Genomic DNA, 24,927 nt, shown 5'->3' with positions numbered 1-24,927 from the left:
CTCCCTCCCCCTGGACCAAGCTGATGGCAGATGCTGAGGGGTGAGCTGAGCATCCCTCTGCTCTGCACCCCTAATCCCTGCACTCCTGGGGCACCTTCTCCTCTCATCCCCTCACAGAACCCCAAGGACCTGGGAACCCCAGCTGGGGGTTGCTGGGGGTCTGGCACCCTTAGTGCCCCCCAGCTGGGGGTCCCACTCAGCTGCAGTCAACAGAGGGAATGGTGATGTGCATCTCAAAAGCTGCTCCCTGCAGGAAAAATGCACAAAGCTTCAGACTTCCAAGGACTGCCTGACAAATTACTCCAAGAAAACCAATCCTGCTGCAGTGGTTCCCCAGCACAGGAGGAGTTTGCCAGGGGGCTCAAGATTCCAGGAGCTCTTCAATCTGTTCTCTTTAATTCTGACACAAGTCAGAACCTTCCTGTACATTACCAATGTTTACTATCATAATTTCTATGGAACTTATTAGTGGGATAATAATTATTAAACAATTAATGTGAAATTCAGGGTGCAAGGAGAACAGGCACAGGTTTCAGTGCATTTGAAGGCAGGGCAGAGCTCATGTCAGTGCTGAAGATTTATGTTGTGTAGAATTTGTTAGTGCCAAGATCAAAACTGACACCTGGAGTGCCTAAAGACAAACAGGGAATTTAAGGAGCAGCTACTCAGCAGTATTGACTCAGCTGTCGTTGGAATAAGACACAAAAGTTGCTCAGGCATCTGTCTTCATCCTTAGGCACTCCAGCACCTGACACCCCAGCCACTGCTCTGTATGCAGCACCACAGAAAGGAAAGTCCACAAGAACCAGGGCTGTAGCAGCCCTCAGACAAGGCTATAAAAATCAATTTATAACAAGCCACTCACAAAACAGGGTGCTCACCATGTGGTGTTTTCATAATTAAGCACAGAATGAGTGAAAACTCATCAGAAATATTGCAAGAGGTAACCAGGGATGCGTTTTCCTATCCAAAATCAAAACCAACTGCAACCCATCAGTGCCAGCCCTCTGAGAGCCTTTTCTGACTGAACCTCCCTCCCAGTCCCCTCAATAATTCATTGTACTGCTCTGAAGGTGGGTACAAAAAAAAAAACCAACCAAAAAAACAACAACCAAACAAAAACCAAACAACTTTTTCCTCCTGTTCCTGACTTGCTTGATGTTTGTAGTGCAGCAGCTCTGAGGAGCATTACTCCAGCTCTCCCACTCCCCCAGTGAGGCAGGGCCCTGAACATCTTCTGGATATTTCTTGGAAAACCCACTGTGAATGTTAACACTTCACCAAAGGTACCAACTGCGTATGATCTCAGCTGATAAAACCCGATGCAGATGTTGTGATGACCCTGAGCAGGCTTGGGCATCAGCACAAGAGCAGAATACACATTCAGGCTGCTAACACCTTGATAAGCACCTAATGCCTGAAAATGAAATTAAATAAAATGCTGGAGTTTGCTGGGGTGGAAAGACACAGGGGTTAGGACCACGGGGGTTGGAGGGGAGCTCTGAGGGACATCATGTCCAGCTTCCCTTTACTAGGGACTAAATAGGAGGCTTATTTCAGGATGAAAGAGAAGGAAGAAAGGAGAGAAGGAGGCCCTGAGACCATCCCTCAGCTAGGGAGGGCAGAGCACTTGGAGGAGCCTAAAAAGCCAAAGCCATGTCTGGAGCTGTGGCCAAGCCCAGGAGCTGATCTGAGCCATCTCCTGGCCATGGGACACAGAGGGTGACAGATGCTGAGCCCCATGCCCTGCACACACCCTGGGGGCTCCAGGGTCAGACAGCCAAACACTCACAGCTCTGCATTGAAACTCTATCATTTTGTCTTGGTTGGGTTTTGTTGTTTTTTTTTTTTTTATCTTGAAGAAGACGGGACAAAGTTTGGCATTTTTTTTGCTGCAGAGATATTGCAGTGCTCTGGTGCAGCCAGGGGAAGGATGACAAGGGGGAGAGAAAAACTTTGCCTTTTTCTTTAAAGACTGAAAGTCCATGGGTTTCAAATCAAAGCAACAGAGACACCCACTACTCAAAAAAATCAGAAGCCAGAGTCCTGTCCCTTGTCATTTCTAGGGCAGCAACTTTCACCATCTTAAACTTCAGAAAGGGAGAAGACTTTGATTATGCAATACTTATTTTATAACACTGACAGAAGCCCATGACAGAAACAAATTGACTCATGAACACAAACACATTTAAGTGTATTTAGTTTACAACATAAGAACCACTTGAGAATCAGTAAAGTGTGTATCACTGACATTTCTTTCTATGAAATGAGAAAAAAAAAAGTTTTACATACAAATATTGCAGGAGTGGAATCATCCCAGTGACTTCCCATCTTCTGGAAGTCAAAACACTCCAGATTTTCAAACTGACAGTTTGATTAAAAATACATTACAGCTTTATAACTAACGAGCAAACATCCTTGGAGCTCTGGTAGGAGCTGCACAGCTCCTTGTCCTGGGCTGCACGCAGCTTGTTCAGCTGCAGTTGCTTTTTCTTTGACTGGAAATAGGGATTTTTGCAGCCCTGCATTTGTCCCCCCACACGACAGGGCTGCAGTATCCTGGGGAGAGATGAAAACAACTTCTGCCAGCAGTGGAAGTCCAGGGCATCAGCTCTTGGACCCCTAGAATACCATCACCTACATCTGAGGAGGAGGGGAAATCTTTAAATGACAAAAGTGCTTCAGTAAAGTGGGTCCCCTGTGTTGTAAAGAAGCCCACGCAGCTCAGAACTAAGGTTAGGAATTGATTTTTTCCATTCAGCAAACAGTAAAACATTTCAGCTGCTCAGAACCCTTAGAAGAGCAACCTCAAAAAAGCAAGAAGGGTTCTCAAATGAGGCAAAAAAAGACAAATTACACAGGGCTATTTTAGAGATGTATTATGTCCTGTGTGTCTTTAATTACTAACACAAATCATCCCTTTTAATAAAAGGTCAGCTGCTTTATTTGTCAGGAATACAGACCTAAATAATACTCACTGTAAGATGCAGTAATTGCACTTTTCTGCTGTGGATTCCTTCTGCAAATTACTCGTCATTAGTTCTAATGAGAAAGCTTTAAATACAAATATTTGTAGAGAAGTTGCAAAAAAAATAAACAAGATGCTGTAGCAAGAGCATTTCTGTCAGCCCATGGCTCTCCTGGCACTGTCGTCCCCCCCCCCAGAGAATGTTTTGGGGTACACAGCCAGGCTTTGGGCCAGGCAGAACCTGGGACCCCCAAACCTGAAGCCAGGATGGGTCCTGCTGGTGATGCTCCAAGAGCCACCCAAACCTTTCCAGCCCCCTTGATTCGTAGAGGAAAGATTTTTAGGTTCAAGGAGTTCTGTTTTTCTGGTTGTTTTTTTTCTTTTTTCTGTATTTACAACTAGGGATTGTAGGAAACGTTTCATTCCACCCTTGGTATCCTAATGCCCTCAGGAGCTGCTCCAGCTCAGTGTGCAGAGGGTGTTCTAGGGGCTCCTTCTGTCCCTGCAGCCCCACAGGGTGCACATTGGGGCTGGATCTCACTCCACTTCATTTCCTAAAACTACCAAGGCACAGCATAACGTCCCCTCAGTGCTCCAGAACAAAGCACACCAACAGCACACTGAGTAATTGCCAGGTGCCATTTAAAGCTTGGTCACTGAACAAACAGAAAATCTTAATCTGCATTTCCAGCCCTCACCTGGAGGAACATGCACACACACAGACTGCTGACTTCCACACTTTGTGCAGAGCTCGAATGTTGCCCAACCACTGGAAATTAAAATGCCACAGATAACAGAAACCTTTGTAAACAGATTTAGAAGTTTAGAGCAAAAACAATTGATTAATGTTTAAAAACAAACCATAAAAACCTAAAGAGTGAGGCTTCAAGAAGTCACGGGAACAGACTGCTGAGTGCAGATTTACATTTCAGACACATCCATTCTTTTAGAAAGTCCTGAGCACAACATTTATATTCATTTTGTGGAACTGGCAGTGCTGATTGATGTGAGCCTATTCATATTTAGATAACCTATGAATCAACAAAATAAAAGTTCTCGTATCAAGAACAGAGAAGGAGAAGGAGAAGTCTTCATCTTTCCCAAGCCATTACCAGCATTCCCACACAGGGAGCTCTCTCTTGGCTTTCCTTTTGCCTGGACCCTGAGCTCCAGGGTGAAGCAGCCACTGATGGCCATGGCCAACATCTTCCTAATCCCCCTGCCCACCTTGGGAGGAAGGAAAGCTGCCCCCCAGAAACACAGGGCCACAACAGCAATGTTGGCACAGGTCTAGCTGGAGATAGTGGCAAGATAAAAGTAATTTATCAGTTTTATCACAGGAGTGATAAAAATGAGAGTGTGATACGAAATATTCACTGGAGACTGAATTTTGTTGGGGTACTGGAGCAGGCACATGGTTTGCAGAGAAGCCTGGATTTAGAAATCACTTAAGGTTTGGTAATTAGTTTAGTAAGGTGCTCTGTAGCAAAAAAGCCCCTAATTACACCTCCGAGTTTTTAACTCATTGTCCAAGTGCTTGATGGAGAGAAAGAAAAGGAAGAAGGAATTTTGTTGGTTTCCATCTACTCTGTGCCCTGCAGCCCTGGGGAAGGGAGCAGCAGCCCCTCAGACACTCACTGCAGATGAAGAACAAGATATTTCTGCCCAGGGTACCTGGGGCAGAGATCCTCCCCTTCCTCCTGTGAGAACAGCACATCAGGAACCAAACCAGTCCATGCCAAGAGAAATGAGGCTGAGAGCAGTCCTTAAAAGGCTCCCACGGGTGACAATTTAGTGCCACCAGCTGACAAAACCAGCAGTCCTGCTTCTTTCAGAGGGCAGGGGCAGGCTCAGAGCTCCCTGCTCATCAGAATGCTGCCTCACTGCCATCCAATGCATTGCTGGGAAGGGAAGGTATCTGCTCTCCCTTCCCATCCTCAGCTCCAGCTATTGACTTGATTACTTTTTAATATACTGCTGGGAAGGCAAAGCAGACACTTAGAGATTGCTGAGGTCAAAGGAGGCTGAAAGCCCTGGGGAGATGAGGCTGAGGTCCTGGGCAGGAGCTGATGTGCTGAGACAAGCTGCTCCAGCCCAGAGTCACTGCTCAAACCAATCCCTAAATCTGGCCCTGAGCAGGGAAGCATGGGGAGGGGGTTACTTTGCTTTTTTGTGGTCTTAAGCCTTCTCCAGAGATGTCCTTGGCTCAAATGTGAGCATTATCTTCCAATCACAGGTTTATGAAGAGCACCACAAATGCAGCTGTCGATGCCATCCAGCTGTGACTGGCAGAAATCAGTGTCTCGTGGCTGCCATGAATATTTCTCTCTAGGATTAATTTGTATTACCAGTTTGAACCTTTTATACAGTTCCTATTGATTTGCAGGAGCTGCTTGCATTTGGCATCCCAGCTGCATTGCTGGTCACTGATGATTCGATGCCCTTTGCCCTGTCACTGCTCTCCTGTGGTCACCAGGAGAAAGCTCAGTGCCCTGAGCCTGGTCTGCCAGGGGACAGCATGACTTCACCTGGGATGTTACTGACTGGCTCTGAAAAGCCATGTGCAGGGTGGAAACCAGGCTGCACCACACAGAACTGCAGGGTGCTTGAAGGGCTTTGCTGTTTAACAACCTAAATTCCTGCAGCTCGAGTGGAACTGGACATTAACAGGGGTTCAGCAGCTGGGACATCACTTAAATGGAGAGTAGGGCTGGGGGGTGAAAAGGCAAGTAGTTTAAACATCTTCTAAATATTGCTTTTGAAAAATAAGTGAGCTAGAGGAATTAAAACCAGGCTAGAAATTGAGTTCTGTCCCTCATTCACTGGTACTTCAACCTCTTCATTAACAAGAAGAAACTAATTGTTATGCTGCCTGCTAGGAGGAATCATTCACCACCACCCTCCACACCCCTGTGTTTTGGGCTCATCAAGTATGACCTGCTGAAGATCTCCTGTGTCTTTCAACCCAAAGCCTTTGTCTCCCATTGGCCATGGCCAGGACACCCAGGGGCTCTGCAGGAACAGGGGTAGCTGGGGATCCAAGCTTCCAAGCAGCTCTGATCTCAGCCTAGGAGAGCATCAAAGCTCCCCATGCTCCTAACCCTCTCCTGTCCCTCCCCTCCCTGGGTATGAAGCACTTTACATACAAAGATTCTCCCTAACATCCTCACTGCTGGAGCTCACAGCCACCTGGCACCCTCTTCACCTTCAAAGGAAGAGTGAAGTGAAAGAAAACACTTCAGCATCTTCCAGGAGATCCGAGGAAGCTACAGACCCCCTGAACACATTGCTCTCAGTTCTAGGGTTTCAGCATTTCCACATCTCTGCCATTTCCACACATTTCAGCCTCTGCAGGGAGGGAATTCAGGCAATGAGCCAAAGAGGAGCTGCAAGAAGTTTCCTTCTCCTTCCCCAGGCCCTGGCTGTGCAGAAGGGATGGATCTGCTGCCAGAGCTCAGGGCTCTGCCTTCAGCCTTCACACCCCCCAGCAGCTCCCTTGCCTTTTGGTACCACCTCATGGTTACAGCTGCACTTGATAAAAGTTTCCTAGAGGCAGAAAAAGACCCCATAGAAGTGTCTGTGCTCTGGCTCTCGGGTTCTGTGTTGGGGATGGATTCTCAGGGGGCTGCAGAGGGTCCCAGCAGAGCCTGCTCTGGCCTCACAGCACCCAGGTCAGCAAAAGTCCTGACTGACTCCTGATTTCCCCTTTAGACACCACACACACAAACACACACACACTTTCCCCATGTTCATAACCCTGCTATGCTGATTTTCCTATTAAACTTTTGCTTTAGTAAGACAAACTTTGCTTTAGTAAGACAAACAAGCTTTAACACACTTGGTTTTGTCATAGTAGCTCTGTTTTGTACGCTGAAAAACAAGCATTACAAGTGTGTTTCTTTCCTCTTCAGGTCCCCATGCAGATTTCCAGGTACAGCATTCCTAACAGAAAACATATTTAAATGTGTAGCAACATCAGGTACTTCTGTGTACAGAACCAGCCAGACAACGGAACAGACACAATTTTCCCTACTCCTCAGCAAAACACTAATTTGAGAATTCCTACATTTCATGTTGTAGAAGAAACAAACAAACAAAGACAATTAATTTCTGCTGTCCCGAACTGTACCTACATGTTCTCATTCCATAGTTCACTGCTTGCTTCCACTTGAGAACAGACAGCCCTGGGTAACAGGTTTTTGTTAAGCACATATGGGTCACATTTTAACAATGCATTTATCTGTAATTGTGTCTGCTGATAAACAATGAAAAACAAGAAAAAAAGCTAAACGAGGCATATCCAGTGCTTTTTCACATCAATTTGTTGAATGATCCCTCAGGATCCCAGCAGGTTCCTGCTGCTCCCAGGACAGCATCCTCCTGCCTCCTGCTCACATCCCAACTCCTTCCTGATTCTCTGTTGTAAGGGGTGTAAACTCCTCAGCATTTCCTTACCCTCGTGTGAAAACCAACAATAAAACTTTACGTGCCTGAAATTACCTCTGCATTGTTGGAGGACTTGTCTAGCATCTCGTTAGCAGCTTCCCTTCATCTCCCAGCTTTAATTAGCAGCTCCAGCCTGGGATTTACCTATGACTGTCATGGGTGAAGAGTGCGAGCTAATGAATTATTCAAAGTAAATTAAGAGACTGAGGGAGTTCTCTACCCGGCTAAGACGAATACACACTTCATTAGCAAATATTTTCACCTGTGACAGCCCCAGGTACCTCACAGACTGAATTTTTACGCTCACCTGAAATGGATTCTGTCTGCGTCCGTGTTAGTGTCAAACCCAGAGTTTTACTTCTGTAGAGATTACATTAACAGTGACAGTCAGTAAATTGGCTCCTCCAGATTAGAGGATATCTTCATTAAACCTGGGCCACGGTGGGAATGGTTAAGCAGGCAGCCTTGTTCCACCCTCAGAACACCCCAGAGTCTCTTGTCAGGATCCCACGACATGATTTATCACTGCCACCACAGCCCTCCTGCTGGATCACCTGGAACTTTCTGAAAACTTTTAGCAGGGTTTTTAACTCTGAAAAACAAGCTCCAAGCCTGACCCCTGGGCCACCTTCACCACAGCCACTTGCCAGCCCCACTGTCACCACTGCAGTCCCCTCAGTCACCCCTCTGGGGACCCAGCAGCACCTCTGCCCACGTTCATCACCCAGGAAGGTGAGAGAGGAAAGTCTGGTGAAAAGAGAGCCCAAAAAAGAATACAAAAAACAGAGCAGTGGCTGCTGCACCAGCCGTATTATTATTTAATTGCAATATTTTAAATATACTTATGGGTTTGGAAATATTCCTACAAACACCCTTGAGGATGCTGTGCAGCAGGGAACCATCCCCACTGCCAGGTTTTCCTGATGCTGTTGCTCAGGAATAGAAAAGCATCATGTGGGTTTTGTATGATGGAAACCACTGGTTCTAAGAAGTACAAGAAGTACTGCCCTTCCACAAGCTCAAGATAAAATTGCCTATTAAAACCAAATTGAACTTACTTATAGAAAGGACTTATCAGCCAGAGGACATATGAAAAAAATTGTTTGCCAAATAACCGTGGGGGGGAAAAAAGGCAGAGAAATGCTTTTAGTTTACCAGGGTGACTCCAGAGGCAGCTCAAATCAGCTGCACTTAGCAACCCTGTGCTCCAGGTGTGATGAAGACAAGGCAAAGGTCAAGCATCTCTTCAACATGCACTTTTTACAGAGCTAGCAATCTACGTTAAAATATTCACAATCACACTCCTGCACTCAATGGATTTTATTTAGGTCTTTAACAAAATTAGGTTTTTAACATTAAAATTAAATATTAATTTAACGTCTCTGAAGGAGCTGAATGAATTGCACTGAAACTCTGAAGAAAAGGTTCAGCTACAGGAGATTTTCAAATGAGCAAATGGTAGCTCTGTGCTTGGGCTGAGACCCAAGGTGCTGGGGAGGGGAGGTTCAGGGAACAGTTCCCCCCTTCTGCCTGGGTAAAAGGGAATCTCTCCCATAATTATGCTGAAGGAAAGAACCTTCCTGACATTATTCAGCTCAACAAAGGGCCTAAGTGTATCTTCTGGAGAGGCAACCAGCCACAATACAAGTCCTCTATTTCTTTACAGCCAATTCCAGTAGTTAATTGCCTATAAAACACTTGCTTTGCATTTATGTTGAAATTGTTCATTTTCAGCTTTAAGTCATTAATTTCCATTATGTTTTGGGTTTGGGTTTTTTTTATTTTTTTTGCCAAGACTGAATTTTCTGAGTCTTCTGACACAAAAACATTTTTTACACAACAAGGTTGCCTATTTCCATTCTGCTAAACTAATTAGCCCGAGTCCTTTAATCCTCTCCATGGAAATATTTTTGCTTTCCTGTATAACATTTTTTTCTCTCTTCTGCCATCTTTCTGTTACTTCAGCATCTCTGAGAAAACATGCCCAGAACCATACATCACACTTTCCTACCTGTCTCAACATTTGTATCCCAAACACTGCACACACCTCTGGATCCTTAGAGTGATTTTTGCTGCAGGGTCACATTTGGACCCAATGTAAACTCAATCTTTAGACTGGATCCAGCTTATTGAGATGTTCCTTTCAGCAGCTTTCCTCTTCATTATTTCCTATTTCACTCATCACTATTATTTTCAAATTTTACCAATAATTCTAGATCAAACTTCACACTATTCCCACAAACCCCAGGCAGATCTGCACCCGCTGCTCCGTGCTGCAGTCCCACAGAAACACCCTTCCCACTCACACCTGGTTTGGCATCCACACCAGTGGCTTTTCTCTGTTAACTATTCAGATCTTACAGACTCTTACTTAGCACACCTTACTGATATTTCAGCTTGTCTTGTGTTTTTGGTTTGTTTCTCAAGAAGGGTTCTGCAGAGCCGAGTCCATCAGCAGCACTGGGCAGTGCTGACTGCACCCAGCCTTCCAGCAACTCCCAAGAGCTTGTAGTAGATTTGAAATAGTTCCTTCCTCACGAAAGAACTCACCAGGAATTATTGTGAACTGGCTTTGTTAACACTTCAGTCTATTGGATTTCCCAGCACAGCACTTCAGATTGTTTCTCATATGGAACACCACTTGTGGACTGGTGACCTTCTCCCCAAGCATCCCCATGGGCAGAGCACCCAGACCTGCTGGCTCAGCTTCACAGACAGTGACCAACATCTGCCTCCAGAACCACTTCATGATTCCATTAAATCTGACCCCCTGCTACAGCTCCACAGACGTGAACACCACCGGGGTTAAGTGACATCTTCTGCTTTCAGACACAAAACACGGAACTTGCCTCATCAAGTGTGAGAAAAATATTTCCATACTTACATTTATTTACACAATAATAGAATGTTAAAATGCTCCAGTAATCATTACATAAAGATCAAATGTGAAACCTTATTATAGACATCAGGAAAAATAGCTTTCTGATGAAATGTGGTGTGACTTTCAACAGCAGAGCCTATTTTCAGCCATTCATGCATATATTCATAAATTTGGAAATTGTAAATTACATCACAAGATGGATTCGGCCCTCGTTAATGCTGAATTCCTTCTTCCCCTTACCCACATCTATCGCCAACAACTTTTTACCAGCACACCCATAGTATTTCCCTGATGAGGTGTGGGTGTGTTTTCACATGCAGCTACGATTCAGACTCAAAAGTGGAAGCGATTTAGGACATAAATTATCTTTTAGAAGTATCTTTAGTGTCACATCCTGGTCCTCTCATTCAAATGTAAAACATTCTCCTCTCTGCCTTATTTTCCAGTCCATAGTGGCAAAGGTCACAGTTAAGCTGGGGATGAAGAGCTCTGGAGTGCTCCTCTACCCAGCCCAGGCAGTGAGCTGGCTTTGTCACTGTCACACCCAGGGCAGGGGACAAATTAATGACATTAATTTCCATGGCTGGTTATTATACCTGATAACCCAAATGTTCACACTCATACATTATCCCTGGTGAGCTGGAGAAGCTGCAACCAGAAGAAACTAAAGCAGGATACCAAGAGAATGTCTGAAAAAAAAAAAAAATGACTGAAAAATCACATCTGATTTTCAGGGGTCTGAAAAATGTCCCAGTGGAGGATGGCACACGAGAAACATGAAAGCTGCCTGTGCTCTGGTGAAACCCCTGCATGTTCAGCTGCCATCAAATGCTCTGAGTGACTTGTCCAGATAATATTCAGTGCAGCTGAGATTTTGTGTGTCTGCCATACATCACCCCAGAGGATATAATTTTCTCCAAAGTGGTTTTATGGGTCTAGGATTAGTTCATGTTGTTTAGACCAACAATAGCAGAGGCCATAAATTAATAAATACTTTCTTGGGCTACAAGTTATTTCAGTGCAGTGACCCAGACCATCCCACCCATCACAAGACACTGATAACCAGATTTCAGGGGCTGGATCACCCTCTGCTTTTCCTGCTCTTTTTTTCTTCTCAGAGAAGCTAAAGCAGCAGGTCAGGGTCCTCAGCTAGGAAATGTAATTAATCTCCAGCAGTGAAGCAAGGTGAACCCACCCTGATCAAATATTTCATATAACACATTACCACGAATATCAATCACATTTCACAGCACATCTGGTGTCTATATTTTGTTATTACTTTTACTGCTTCTGAGGGAAAATTACCATGCACAGAGAAAAACCAAAGCCAACACCAGTACTCGACATACCCAGTGTGCTTTCCCCATCTAAAACTCCTTCCTGCCTTCAAGAAATGCAAAATTTTCACTTTTTTTTTTTTTTTTTTTTTTTTTTTTTTTTTTATACAAGCCTTGCTCTGGCAAGATAAGCTAATTAAATTAATGTAGAAATAAATTTTAAAAGCTGTTGGCAGGACCCTGTTCTGCAGGACTGGGTACAAACCCAACCACCCCTCACCACCTGCAGTGCAGGGACCACCAGGACCCTCCCAGCAGTGGGTGCCAGATGCCAGCCAGGGGACACTGACACCAGGCTGTGTCCTCACTGCCTCTGTTCCTCTTTTTCTCCTTTTTGAGCACCAGCAAGAGCCCAGCTGGTGTCAGTGCCATTACCTGCTCAACACATCCCTTCCTGGCACCCTCCCAGGCAATCCCAGCCCAGCCCCACAGCCAAGCAACACTTTTTCTCTTGCAAACGGAGCCCACTTGAGGCTCTGTAAAATGTGCATTTAAAGATTGCCTTTTCGGGTTCATTTTTCCCAGAAACCACATAGTCAGGGATATATGTGGTTATCTGAAATACATATTGTGATATGGAGCCAAATTTGCAGCCCAGCTTCTGCTGAAGTTGGAGATCATTAATAGACCTAATTCTTCATTTCATCCTGCATCCCACTAACAGCTCCAGCAAGGCTTTAAGCTGCTGCAAACAGTTTTGTTATTTATAACCACTTCAGATGACTTTATGGTATGGATGTGAACTTACACAAGCGAAGATAATAAAATTACTTTTTTTTTTTTTTTTTTTTTTAACTAAATAATCTAATCAAGCTAGTCAACTAATTTAAAATTAATGGGATGGAATGAAAATGTTGGACAGTTCCAAAATAAATTAAGTGTGGAACCAGGTTACGTTTAATCAAGCTGTCATGCAAATTAGCAGCTTCACTCACTAAGTACTATTAAAAGAACTTCTTTGGTAGTGACAATGTTTTTGGAACCATTACAGGAACTATCTACTTTTTGTTAGAGAGATGAATGCTAAGAAGTACAGCTCCCCCAGTACCCAGTTTGTAATTACATTATCATAAAGCTTTGCTTGGCAGGAAAACTGCAGATCAGTCTGCTGGGGCCAGGGGGTCAGTGACAGTAAATATTTTCAGAAAATCACTCTTAATCTGCAATGTTATAAACCACTGCCAAAAAAAAAAAACAAAACCCAAACCACCACAAACCAACAAAAAACCCAAATCAAAAAACAAAATAAACTCTCCCAAAAAGCAGCCAAACAAAATTATAGAGGCGTATGGCTGCAGAGGGAAGAGGCACGCAGGGAACATCCCAAACATCCCTTTCTGCAGGGAATAAAGGTTTCAGGAGGGAAAATCCCCACAAATCCCTGGTGCAGACAGCAGTGACCCCAGGCTGCCTTTAAGGACTGGAACAGCCCTATGGAGGCAGCACCTATTCCTATGGCCTCTGTTAATTAGGAGATGCTCCTGATTACTGCCTGATGAGGCAACTTCAGGCCAGGGCTGGCAATGCCAGGAGCCCCTCCAGGTAAGGAGCCACAGCCCTGATCCTGCCGCCCCCCAGGGATGGATGCAGCAGGAACAGCAGCACCTGGAGCCAAGGATTCCTCCCCTGGAAAAGGAAGCCTTTGCTCTCCCCTCTGAACATATTCCTATTGATCTCCTGCATTCACATTTTTTGATAGCAGATGTGCTTTGGATGCTGTAATGGAGCTGCTGCTAACTGAGGAATTATGTGCCAAGTCCTCTCCAAAGCAGCAAACATTTGCAGAGCAGCTGCATTCCAGGTCACAGACACTTTGATCAACAGGAAATAATACTGCACATCATTTGCTACCATAAAAATAATATCACTTTGTACTACTACAGTGCTTTACCTTCCATCTGAGAGCATGAAAGGCTTGCAGAGAGTGTTAACAACCTCAGCTTATTCCACACACACACAGCTGCAAGGATTGCATTCCAAAATTCCAGTTATCACACACCTTTACCTTAGGGAGGGAGTGGGTTCCCTCTCCTGCTCTCTGTAACATGCTGAGAGCTCTGCTGCCCATGGGCCTGGCAGCAAAACACCACTGGGATCCCACAAACAACTTTCCCCCACTCAGAAAGAACCTGGGGCTTGGCTCTTCTGGGAGCTCCAAAGCCTCAGCTGACAGGGATGCAGGTGCTGGACCAGCCCCTGTGCCACCTCACACCCTTCTGCACAACCAGGGTTCTCATGAACACTTCAAGATTCCCTCTGATCCTTCACTTGGGTGCCTTCGGGAAAAGAAAATGCATTTGGATGGGGCTAAAATATCAAAAAGTCTGCTTTTCAGGGCACTCGTTCCAGAAGTAGTATATCTGAATAAAAAATAAATTTTGTTGTATGAAATCTTCTCTGTAATTCCTCACTTTACCTAGCAAATATATATTAAGAAAAAGCAGGAATCAGCACGGTTTGTTGGAACTGTGATGTTTCAAGAATTGAGTGGCAAATAGATATGCAATGCTAAGAGTTATTACTGTTCTCATGAACAGAATAATGTGTTCCCTGGGCATCAATCTCTTCATTGCAGCAAACACTGGCTCTAGGAAAGGCAGAGAGGGAAAAGTGAGGAAGTGAAATGCTGCTGGGGACAGAAAGAAATAACATGTAGGGGGTAGAAGTGCCCTGGTAGAGGCAGCAGCCCAGCCCCAGCAACCTGCACAGCATCCTGCACAGCAACCACACAGCCACACTTGAGCCTTATTGGTATTTATCAAAGAATGAATGTTAATTTGAAATATTTACACAAAACTCCTGCACTCAATAAGATGAGTAGCACCAAAAGTGCTCTTTACGCCTCCAAAACCAGGATCCATTTTAAATCCATTCCCCACTGACAAAATCAATACAGGAATGAATCACAAGTGTGTTAGGGACAGGAAAAAAAAAAACAAACGAATTCCCGATCAGATATTTGGGTATAATACATGAAAAATGGAGAGAAAAAAATCCAACCCAAATGCTGTGATGGGTAGGAACCAGCCTGGCCCTGCGTGGGGCTGGTTTGATAATCCTCTGGCAAGGGCAAGCAGCAGCTGGATATAAAAAAAAATTTGCAAGATGTATTTTATCCTGAGCACATACACCTGCATACTACCAGAAATGTAACAGAAAGAAGGTAAAAAAAAGAAAAATTCATAAATCAAATACAATTAACTAAATTAATTTTAAACTAATTTCCAGCCTCGTGCAAGCTGCTCTTAAAAAAAAAAAAAAAAAAAAAAAAAAAAAAAAAAAAAAAAGTAGCTGTGACAAAAGATATATTTTGTTCTTTTTTCCTCTGCTACTTAATAGTCTCAGAATGAAAAGTCAAGTACAATTTTCTGGTCCAATTGTTCCAGCCAAGGGGAAAACTGCTTGTCATAATTAGGCCACTTTCATAACATATTTACTCATCAGCCAGCCTCCTGTCCTGTCCTGTCCTGCCCAGGGCTCTGCACCTGAGCTGCTGACTGCTCCTGCCCCACCATCCACCCCCTGACTTTTATCTGGACATGGGGTGATGCCCTGGGCAGGCACAGGGCACTGATCTCCTCATTTCCAGGGAAATTCCCAGCTCCAGGGCTCTTTCTCCAGGAACAGCCCCAAGGGGCAGCCAGAGATGGGGCAGGATGGAATTCCACACCCCAGCATCTCCTGAGGAGTTTTCCAGGATTACCTGGACAGGGACACTGTGGTCCTCGTCCCACTGGGCACATTGACACCCTAGAATGTCTTGGAAAAAAAAAAAAATAAAATCAGAAGAATTCAAGTAGCCTGAATGGTGTGTGTTGGGGGTTGCCTTGTGAAGAGGACTGCAATACCCATCCCTACAGCACAGATATGCAAGCTGCCTTTCAGGTGGGGTTTTGCCACACTTAAAAGATTCTGAAGGTCACAGTGGCTTCCCACAGCCACTGCCCACAGCACCTAAAAATCTATTTACACATCAAAAAAACAACTGCCATATGAGAGACCCTTAGTACATGAAAGAAAAACTTCAACTCAGTCTTTTTTTTTTTTTTTCTCACTGTTTATATTAACATTTCAATGACATTTTAATAATTAATTTTAGATTTACTTAATAACTGACTTGAACAAGAAATATAAGAGAATTACACTGATGAAGTGGGAGCATGATTAGAGGTGGCCTGGGGAGCCCAATCACACCAGGCATGCCTGGAGTGCTGCAATACCATTTAACTTGCATCCAGGAGACCCGAGGCAGCAGCTAGGCAGTGAAACACACTTAAAAGTAAAGGATTTTGATGATTTTGCCATTTTACTGATTTAATTCCCATGATAAGTTGAGGATAATTATGACATAACACATCGAGATAAAAGCACAGGTACTTTTAATGAATTAACCTATAATTTTGTAAATATTATACCACCATAGATTTATAAACAAAATATTTAGCATGAGGATTACGCAAGGATGTTTTCATTATTGGGGTATCATGCATTATTTCATTCTGTGAGCAACACTACCTGCAAAACTGCTGCACTTTGAACTCCTACTGATGGGAGACTTTCCATCCCTCCTAGGAAAGAACACAACTGAGCTAACTCAGTGCTTCATCAGCACAAATCCTTGAGTAACTCAATTTAATAATATGTCTCTTTTCTGAGGCCTTCATACACAGTTGTGCTCATTTTTAAACTAATTTTGTTCATCTGGTCCAACCCCCTCATTAAAACCTGCTGTATTATGATGGGTATGAACAAAATAACTGAAATAATTGCTGTTAGATGAGATGGAGACACCTACTCAGAACCACACAAAAAAAAGCTGGGTTCATTTCTCTTGCAGAAAAGCCCTGAGCCTTTCCGATCCTCTGACACAGTGGACAAACACAGAAGACAACACTTTTGTTTATCTATTTATTTTTGCCAAGACATCCATTCTTCTTGCTGCCTTTGGAAACTCATTATTGCCTCAGCTCAGGATACCAAATTATTTGGGGATTTCACTGAGACTTGCAGTCAGTCTCCCAAAGACTGAGAATTCAAAACCAGGGACAACCCCAGCTGCAATTTATTTCACAGTGTGCTGACACTGTCCATCCTCTCTCAGGACCATTTCCCCATTACTGTTATTTTTAAGCTAACAGCATTTTGTCTCTCTAAACGTCTGGTAAAGCCTCAAGGCACCTGCTCCTTAAGTTTACCTTCACTTAATAGGCATTTCACTGGAAATGCTGACACAAGCAGCATCTGAGTAATGACACAAAGATGAGTCAATACAACTTTTAGAATATTAAAAACCAAACCAATTAAACCTTTATCTTTGGTTAAACTCCAGCTCTGTAAGCTCAGCTCAGCACCCACCCCTGACCCCCCCTTGCAACACGAGGCACTGAGCATCTCAGCTGAGCCCCAGCTACATCAGTAATAACAACATACCCTTTATGTTGAACTGTGTCACAAACATGAGATGTGTCTGTGCCCAGACTGCCACTCACCAAAAGCCCTGCCTGTGGTACTGAACGTTTTCATCTTCCCCTCACAAATTTCCAGCTCTGATTTCAAATGAAGGGACACCACAATTTGCTGCGAGCCGAGGTGACTCCTGGAGCCCCCGTGTCAAGTTGAACATCAACATGGGGAGCACCAGGCACAAAACCCAGGCAAGCTCCATGTGGTCAGTTACATCCCCCCTTCAAAATTCTCTCTGATAACCACTACAAGGAAACTTCCCTGAATTAAAACACCAAAAACTGCAGAGCTGGTTCCTGTGCTCCAGGCCCTGAATGGAGGAAGGGCTCTAATATGTGCCTGTAAACTTCCCTCAGTGTTATTAAACCCCAGAGCCAGCAAACTGGAAGCAAAACCTCTCCATAGACATTTCAGCATTTGTGCTGGTAGCTTATTAAAACCTGCTGAACAAAATTATTGGAGCTTTCACACAAGGGATGTGCTGGACTGCTCAGATCTTTAAGTACACTCAAACCCAACAAACTTCTTTCCTCCACACAGAGTGTCCTGGGACATGGACCATCATGCTGCAACAGGGAGAAAGGACAAGTGGAAGAGAAAGTTTGGGGCAACCAGCACAGCCAAGCAGAATAAGAAAACTGGGGAAAATGGCCTAGAAAACTACAGCTTCATTTACTCCAGTGAATTCTTTGTTCCACAGCAGCACAGAACAATTCTTCTGCACCACTTCCCTGCTCTCACCCAGCATCTCCCCAGCATCCCCCAGCCAGCTAGGCTACCACAGGAAGGGTAGCCCATTCCAGAGGGGGCCAGGGGGCTGGAAGAAGGACCCTCTGCTAATCCCATGGTTTTCTACAGCTTCTACACAAAATGAACAGCTTTAATATACATACAAACCCAGCACAGTCTATAAAAAATACATATACGTGCCTGTATTAGTAAAAAAATCAACTACTGTGCTGAAGAAAATACAGTGGTTCTCCTCTAAGCTGATAGCTGTGAGGGATGGAGACCCATTTTCCACCACATATTTAGAAATGTAGCAAAATCAATGCAGAGAGCCCCCAGATTCCCACTGCCCTGTGCAGGCTCCTGGGTACCAGCCAGGGCTCATTGGGCTGGGCCAGGACAGGACCTGCTGCAGGAGCCCAGCTCTGTCTCACTGGGACAAGCTGGAGTGGAAATGCTATTTACTGTTATGTAATCACACACACCTAAACCACAATAAATCACCCAGAACTCCATCTGAAACTTCCTCTTCCCTTCTCCCATCACGTTTCCTCCCTGTCACTCCTGCTGCATTAGGGGCTCTCAGGCTGTGATGGCAGCAAAGCTCCAGCACACCTCCAGCCCTCTGGTTTAGGGATGTTCCCCTCTCCAGCCACTAACAAATGGGAGGGGGCTTTCAAAGCCTTCTTTTCTTCCTTGGCTGGCCCAAAAGGAATTTAAGAGAAACAAACACCTGCCCCAGGTAAAAATCAGGTGGTTGGAAAGGGAGAACTTCATCCTCCAGTGCTGCTCTGTGCTGGTGAATTACAGTCTGCTTAAAAACATTTTTAACATGAATCCAGTGAAATATCAAAGGCATACAACTGTACAGTAAATTATGTATGCCCATGTTTTGTAGAGGGAATAAGGTCTCTGCCTACTTTTGACAGAATCGCAGTGTGTAAATTTAGCAGGCTTAGCACAGACACAACTCCAGACTGGACACTTATTGTCATCCTGGGTATTTACATAACTACAGACAAAAATACACCATCTATAGATAAATATATAGAATTTCCTTCATTGACACTGACATCTGCATGAGTAAAATTACTGGAATTTCTGCAGGAAGGATTGTATGCTAATGAGATTTTTTCAAAGACAAAACTGTTAGTGCTAACAGTTGGATTCTCCCTTTGTTTTAATTATGCATGACTAATGATAGCTGTTTGGCTGTCTGACCACCAGATTGTGTGCTGTTGCCAAGGGAAAGATCTTTTAAAATAGACTGACTGTTCTGCTGCTATAAACCAGAGCATGTGCTACTTCATCTTATACTTTTTAGCAGGTTTGAAGGTATGAAAATCAAAGCTTGGGCTGAACTCACTGGTGTGTTCATTCTCCTGTGGGAGTCACCACGTGTCTGCTGGCAATAACCAGTGAGACTCTGCACAAAACCAGAGCTGCTGCAGACATCCACTGCCACAGCTTCTGGGGGCAACCTGGGCACCCAGGGGCTCAGCACCCTCACAGCACAGAATTTCTCCCTCCCATCTCCTCTCCATCTCCCCTCTTGCAGCTGGAAACCCTTCCCCCTCATCCCATCCCTCCAGGCCCTTGTCCAAAGTCCCTCCCCAGCTTTCCTGGAGCCCCTTCAGGCACTGGAAGGTGTTGCCCAGATATAGATAGAAACATTTAATAGATATAAAGTAGGTGGGTTTTGTGCTGATCACCCCTGCTCAAGGAGAGCCGTGGCTGGAGAGGACTCTGCATGCCTGCCAGCACCCAGCACTGCCCCACCTGGGGGGTATTTCACCAACATTTCTCCCCGTGTTGCTGGTGAGGAGGAACAGCACACACAGAGCAAGATAAAGTTTCCCTTTCAGCCTTCTCTGTGCAGGTGGCTCTGGGTGGAAGCTGAAGCAAGGCAGAGGAGCTGGCAGCCCTGGTACCCCAGCCCTGCAGAGGGACAGGAGCCATTAACCTGCTGCATCCCTGCAGTGCTGCCTGCACAATCACACTGAATACACCCAGGGCTGGGGCCAGCTGGACTGACCACCCCTGGCTTTCACCCAGCTGCTGCCTTGGATTCCTCTACTTCTGACAAAAAGCCATTTCTTGCCAGGCCCCTGCCCGAGCTGGGCGTGCAGAGGGGTGGCAGGGAGGCTGCCAGGCATCCCTTGGGCTTCCTCCTGCCCTCACCAGAAGAGAGGGTCCTGGGAAAGGATGTCCCTTGATGTTAAAGCACTGCAGGGTGGGCAGGTGGCACTGCTCAAAGCCATGCCAGGGAGAAGGAGCAAGGGCTGAGTGCTGCTGAGCCTGCCCAGCCCACCAGGGTCTCCACAGCATCTCTCATCCCTCCATCCCTCCTGCAGGTCCCAGAGAGAGCTGGCACATCCCTGGACTGACTCCCTGCTCCTCTGCAGCACAGATTTTCCTTTCCCAGCCCAGCCTTGGTTCAGATTTCTGCCAGGAGAGGAGGTGGCAGCCAGTGCCACCACTCAGCTCAGCCTGGGCTCTTTTCTGGGATCTCGGCTGCATTCAGCTCTGATGCAAGATGACAACAAGAAAAGTAATTTAAGTCGCTGCTGGGGTTTTTTTGTTTTTTTTTTTCTCCTCCACAGAACAGCCCTTTGGAACAAATCCTGTTTTTCATTCCTTACTGATCACTGGTTTTGTTAGTTCCTGTGCATAACATCTGAAACACTCACGATCGTTTAAAATGATAAATTATTTTAATTTACTCTGAATTTATTTATTATTACCACACAGACAACAGGCAAGATCCATAATGTGCAGGTTAAATAATTGGCAGGGGTTCGGGGCGTGAAAGCCTGACCCAAACAACTTAATTTCACGTGGGAGTGTGCACGGAGGTCTGCACGTACCACAGCCGCATCCCAGAAAGTCAGGAACAAAGCTTCACACAGAAATAATAATTTAGGATCCTGAACTGCACAAGAATACCAAGAGTATGGAAGTCAAGAAAGATACCTTTTAAAATCACAAAGGAAATCTGTACATTTGTGGTGATAAAGGGCATCTTTTCTAGGAGAATGCAAATCCAGCAAGTCCCAGTCCACAAGAGTCACTACTGCCCCTCCTCAGCAATTTAAATATTAATTGGGCATCCACAAGCCTCTGAGGACCTGAACAGCTTTGGAGTGGGAGCAGTCCTGACCTTCCCCATCACACAGAAACTGAAGAGACACAGGCCCAGAGCAGCTCCTCAGGGCCATTGATCAGAGAACACATGGTTCAAGAAGTGCTGGCAAGGAGCCCCCTCTAAATGAAACCCAGGATGACCATAATATTGCAGTATCATTGAGTGCCTGGAGTCTGAGGAAGCAGGAACTGGAAACAGTCCCAGCAAGGTCTCATTTGGCCAGCACTCCCCTGTGCTCACAGAGAAGCACTTGAGTGCTTTACTGGGAAAGGTGAAGTCTGTCTGAGAATCAGCATGTTTGGAAAGCCAGAGAGGCAGGAGACATGGGTTAAGATGCTGCTGCCATATTTCTCCTGCCAAAACAGAGTTCATGCCCATGTCAGGCTGAGTTCAGAGCCCCTGCATCTGGACATATTTGCTCTGAACCTTTAGCACTGAGCAGAGGGGAGAGGTGGAGGAGAACAGGAAGATCCCATTCCCAAGATATCAAGGAAGACACAGCTGGGAAAATAATTTCCAATAGATGGAGAGAACTGCCATCCCTGGGAAGCTGGAGGGAGCCAGGGGAAGCACTGGGTCACCAGCAGCATTTCTCCAGCACACTGCCTGGAGAGCTCCTGTGTCCCCAGAGTGTCACAGCCCAAAGGCTCTGTGCCTCCCCGGGGATGGAAAGTCACTCTGGACAAGTCTGGGGCAGTGGCTCTGGCAGAGAAGGAAACCAGGAGACAGGCAGGAGGCCAGGAGCTGCTCCTCCTGCTCCCCAGGTGGAAAATCCTCCCGGCATACAGGAAAGATGCTGAGTAACTCTAAATGCAACACCAAAAGAGGCACTTCAGCCCAGATCAGCTGTCTGCTACATGCCCAAACCTTCTAGTACCAGCAGAAACAGTGAGACAACCCCTGGGCAGTGTTTACCACTCACACAGCCCAGCCCAGCCCATGCTGGGTCACACAAAGTGTTTGGTGGCCACCTCCAGTCTGAGGCAGGGGTGAGCCCTGGAGCTCAGCTCAGATTCTAAGGGATGGCCAAAAGAGATCCTGTGGTGACAAACAAACACGTGGATGAGGTTCAATCCACCTGTTAAACAAGGCTGGCCCAGTACTGACCCCTGGTTTTCCCAGGCTGAACAAGATCCACCATCCTCCCTGTGCTCACAACCCACACCATTATCTGCTTTACAGCTTCCACTGCCCCTGCCCTTCCCTGGCAGCCTTTGGGAACCTCCAGTGGATCCCCACTCAATGTGTAAGTCTTCGTAGTGAAAAATTAATATTATTTTATTCTTTGCAGAGCATATACTTCATACATTATTATCACAGAGTGGTAAAAAAATTTTTGCTTTAAAAAAAAAAAAAAGGCATCAACCCCTAAAACTTAAGTTACTGTGATTCTATGAATGCAAAAGTACTACCAGGTAAACCTTTTCATTATCCAAAGGTTTTAAGAGAAATAAAAGATGAGATAAAGTTTGGCTGCTAGAGAAAGCCATTTTGCTCCCCTACACGTTGGTACATTCAGATATCTAAGGGGTTTGATTTCCAAACTGTGGATGAGGTTTGTAGGAAGTGCTAAGACACATCTCTGCTCGATTGCCTATATAAAGCCACAGGGGCCACAGGCACAGCTCAGCCATAACCTAGATAAGCATCAGCACAGAAAGTCAGAGAGAAATTCTCTTTTCCTGCTCAGGGCAGCAGAAAGGCCTGGGAGCTGCAGTCCTGCTGGGGAGGACAGGTCACCCCCGGGATGGGGACAGCAGAGGTGCCCTGGAGCACAGGCAGGGCTCAGGGGGCAGCCAAGGGTCACCCTGCCTGCCCCCAGCAAATTGCTCTGCATTTGTCACAGCTCTTAAAATGCTCCTACTCTCAAAATTGCCACTTCTGCTGTCAGCATTACAGATGTGCTGCAAGCCCGGGGTGATCCCTCCCCTTGCAGGAGGTCTGCAGAAGGGTCACTGGAGAAATCCAGTTCTGAACATACAGACTCTTCTCCGTATTTCTAGCAGCTCACAACACAGCAATTTATTCTTTTAATAAAATAAGGCTTTTAGAACTTCCTCCTTCCTCATGTGTTCTCATTAAACCTTAACTCGTTGCCAGGGATGAGTGCAGAAAAGACGCAGGGACAGGATTTATACTTCTGAAAATAAGGGGCTGCCCAAAATTATTCTGCCATACAAAGCAGCTGCATTATTGATCTGGTTTCATATAACTTCAATTACCAGTGGCATGGTGTTGGGAGCAGGGCCACCCCGTGCCAGGCTGGGGGGCTGGAGCACTGCACACCCTGGGTGCTGGGTGATTGATCACCCTGCCAGGGGAATTAACTGTTGTAAAATGAGGGAGCTGTAGTGCTTATTTCACTTGGTGTTAACACCAAGAGGCTTTTACTGGAAAGCCTCAGCAGCTAAAGGAGCCTCTGTTCCTCATCTTCAGTGCAGACAATGAGAACTTAACGTGAGAGCCAAGCCTGGCACTTGGCTGGCTCTGTCTGCTACCCCCTTTGTGGAACCAGGGGATGCACTTTTTTCCCCTAATGTTTCAGCTCAAACCCAGGCTGGCGAGTGAAAGTTTCTCCTCAGTCCAGCCCCAGTGACCCCGTTCCTTCACACTGTTTGCAGCCCCCAAAAGGTGGGTCAGTGGGGAACAGAGCCGTGGGGAGCCCTGAGGAGCAGCAGCCCAGGGCAGTCCCACAGCACCCCAGGGGACACCTCCACTCCAGCCTGCAGCACACAAATCACCCCAGTCTTCCTGCAGCCAAAAAACTGCTGACTCAAAGCCACGGGAATTACTCCCATATTCTAGCATGAATTATTAAAAAATGGAATGCAGATGCTTTAGGCTGCCTGAGGTCGCTGCTGGATCCCTCCTTGCCGGAGTGCAGCAAGAAGGGGAGAAGCCTGGAGCTGGGAGGGAACCAGCAAGAAGGAGAGAAGCCTGGAGCTGGGAGGGAATCAGCCTGGATCTGGGAGGGAATCAACATGTGCCAGCAGCAGGGAGCTGATGGCCATCTTGCCATGGGAACAGCAGCCAACTTCGGAGCCTGACAGGGACAGCCCTGGGAAGGGCTACAGCCAGGCGGCCACGGAGCTAGGGGGAAAAACTCCTTTTTCTGACTCCCAGATGGCTTTATCCAGCTCACAGGATTTTGTATTTAAAGAGATCACCGGCTTCCAATCCTAAGGGTTCCAACAGCAGCGATGTGCACTGAAATCCACTGCTGTTAGGACACGCCAGGGAGGGAGAAGTCGGGAGGAGCGGTGACAGCGTGGAGCCAGAGACTCCAGATAAACAGCTCTGCCCCTCCTCTCCCTGCTCCTTTCAAAGTGTTTTCCTACTGCCAGCCCACGTTTCCCCTCTCAAGCCGCAATACCAGCTGAAAACAAAATAAACTCTGATTTGAAAGCAAGCCTACAAAAGGCATATGAAATGAAAGAAGCTGATCCCAGAGCGGGAGGGATGGAGGGACAGATGTCACACACCTCCTGTCACCATCTACTCAGCATCCTTCCCTCTGGCAGCATCTCCTCAGAACAGATACCCTCCCTCCTCACACAGAAGTAAGCTTTTAATCTTAGAGCTCTTAATTTTATTTATGTAACCTGTCCAGCTGCACAGGTACCAGGTCCCACACAACGATCTCAGGCCTAGAAAGCTGGATGTGTTCCAGTTTCACATGTCACGGTGCTGTATAAGGTAATTCTAAACATATTTGTTTATGTCCTAATAACATTTAGCACTGGCCAGGTATCTGTCTTGACCGCCCAGGAACTCATCATCAGGTTATCTTCTTTACAACAGCAAAATCCCAAGCAGCACCAATAAAATAGCCTCTTCAACATTTCCTTTCATTCTCCAGCTCTGCAGACAGCAAGCCCGAGCACTTGAGTACAATTCAAAATACAGAGTGTAATTGAGGTACACATGAAAAATACTTGTCAGCTGCCCTACATAGACA

The 24,927-nt window shown here is 45.7% G+C and overlaps 1 protein-coding gene and 1 long non-coding RNA gene across 3 annotated transcripts in view; both read right to left on the bottom strand.

Moving 5' to 3' along the window:
• Positions 1 to 24,927, bottom strand: part of LOC139798795 (uncharacterized) — a 211,944-nt gene that overhangs the window by 164,587 nt on the left and 22,430 nt on the right. The gene's annotated exons all lie outside the window — the stretch shown is intronic.
• NEGR1 (neuronal growth regulator 1) overlaps positions 1 to 24,927 on the bottom strand; it is a 172,694-nt gene that overhangs the window by 146,342 nt on the left and 1,425 nt on the right. The gene's annotated exons all lie outside the window — the stretch shown is intronic.

Source organism: Heliangelus exortis, chromosome 8, assembly GCF_036169615.1.
Source record: "Heliangelus exortis chromosome 8, bHelExo1.hap1, whole genome shotgun sequence".
Taxonomy (NCBI): domain Eukaryota; kingdom Metazoa; phylum Chordata; class Aves; order Apodiformes; family Trochilidae; genus Heliangelus; species Heliangelus exortis.
This window is presented reverse-complemented; position numbering and strand designations above follow the sequence as displayed.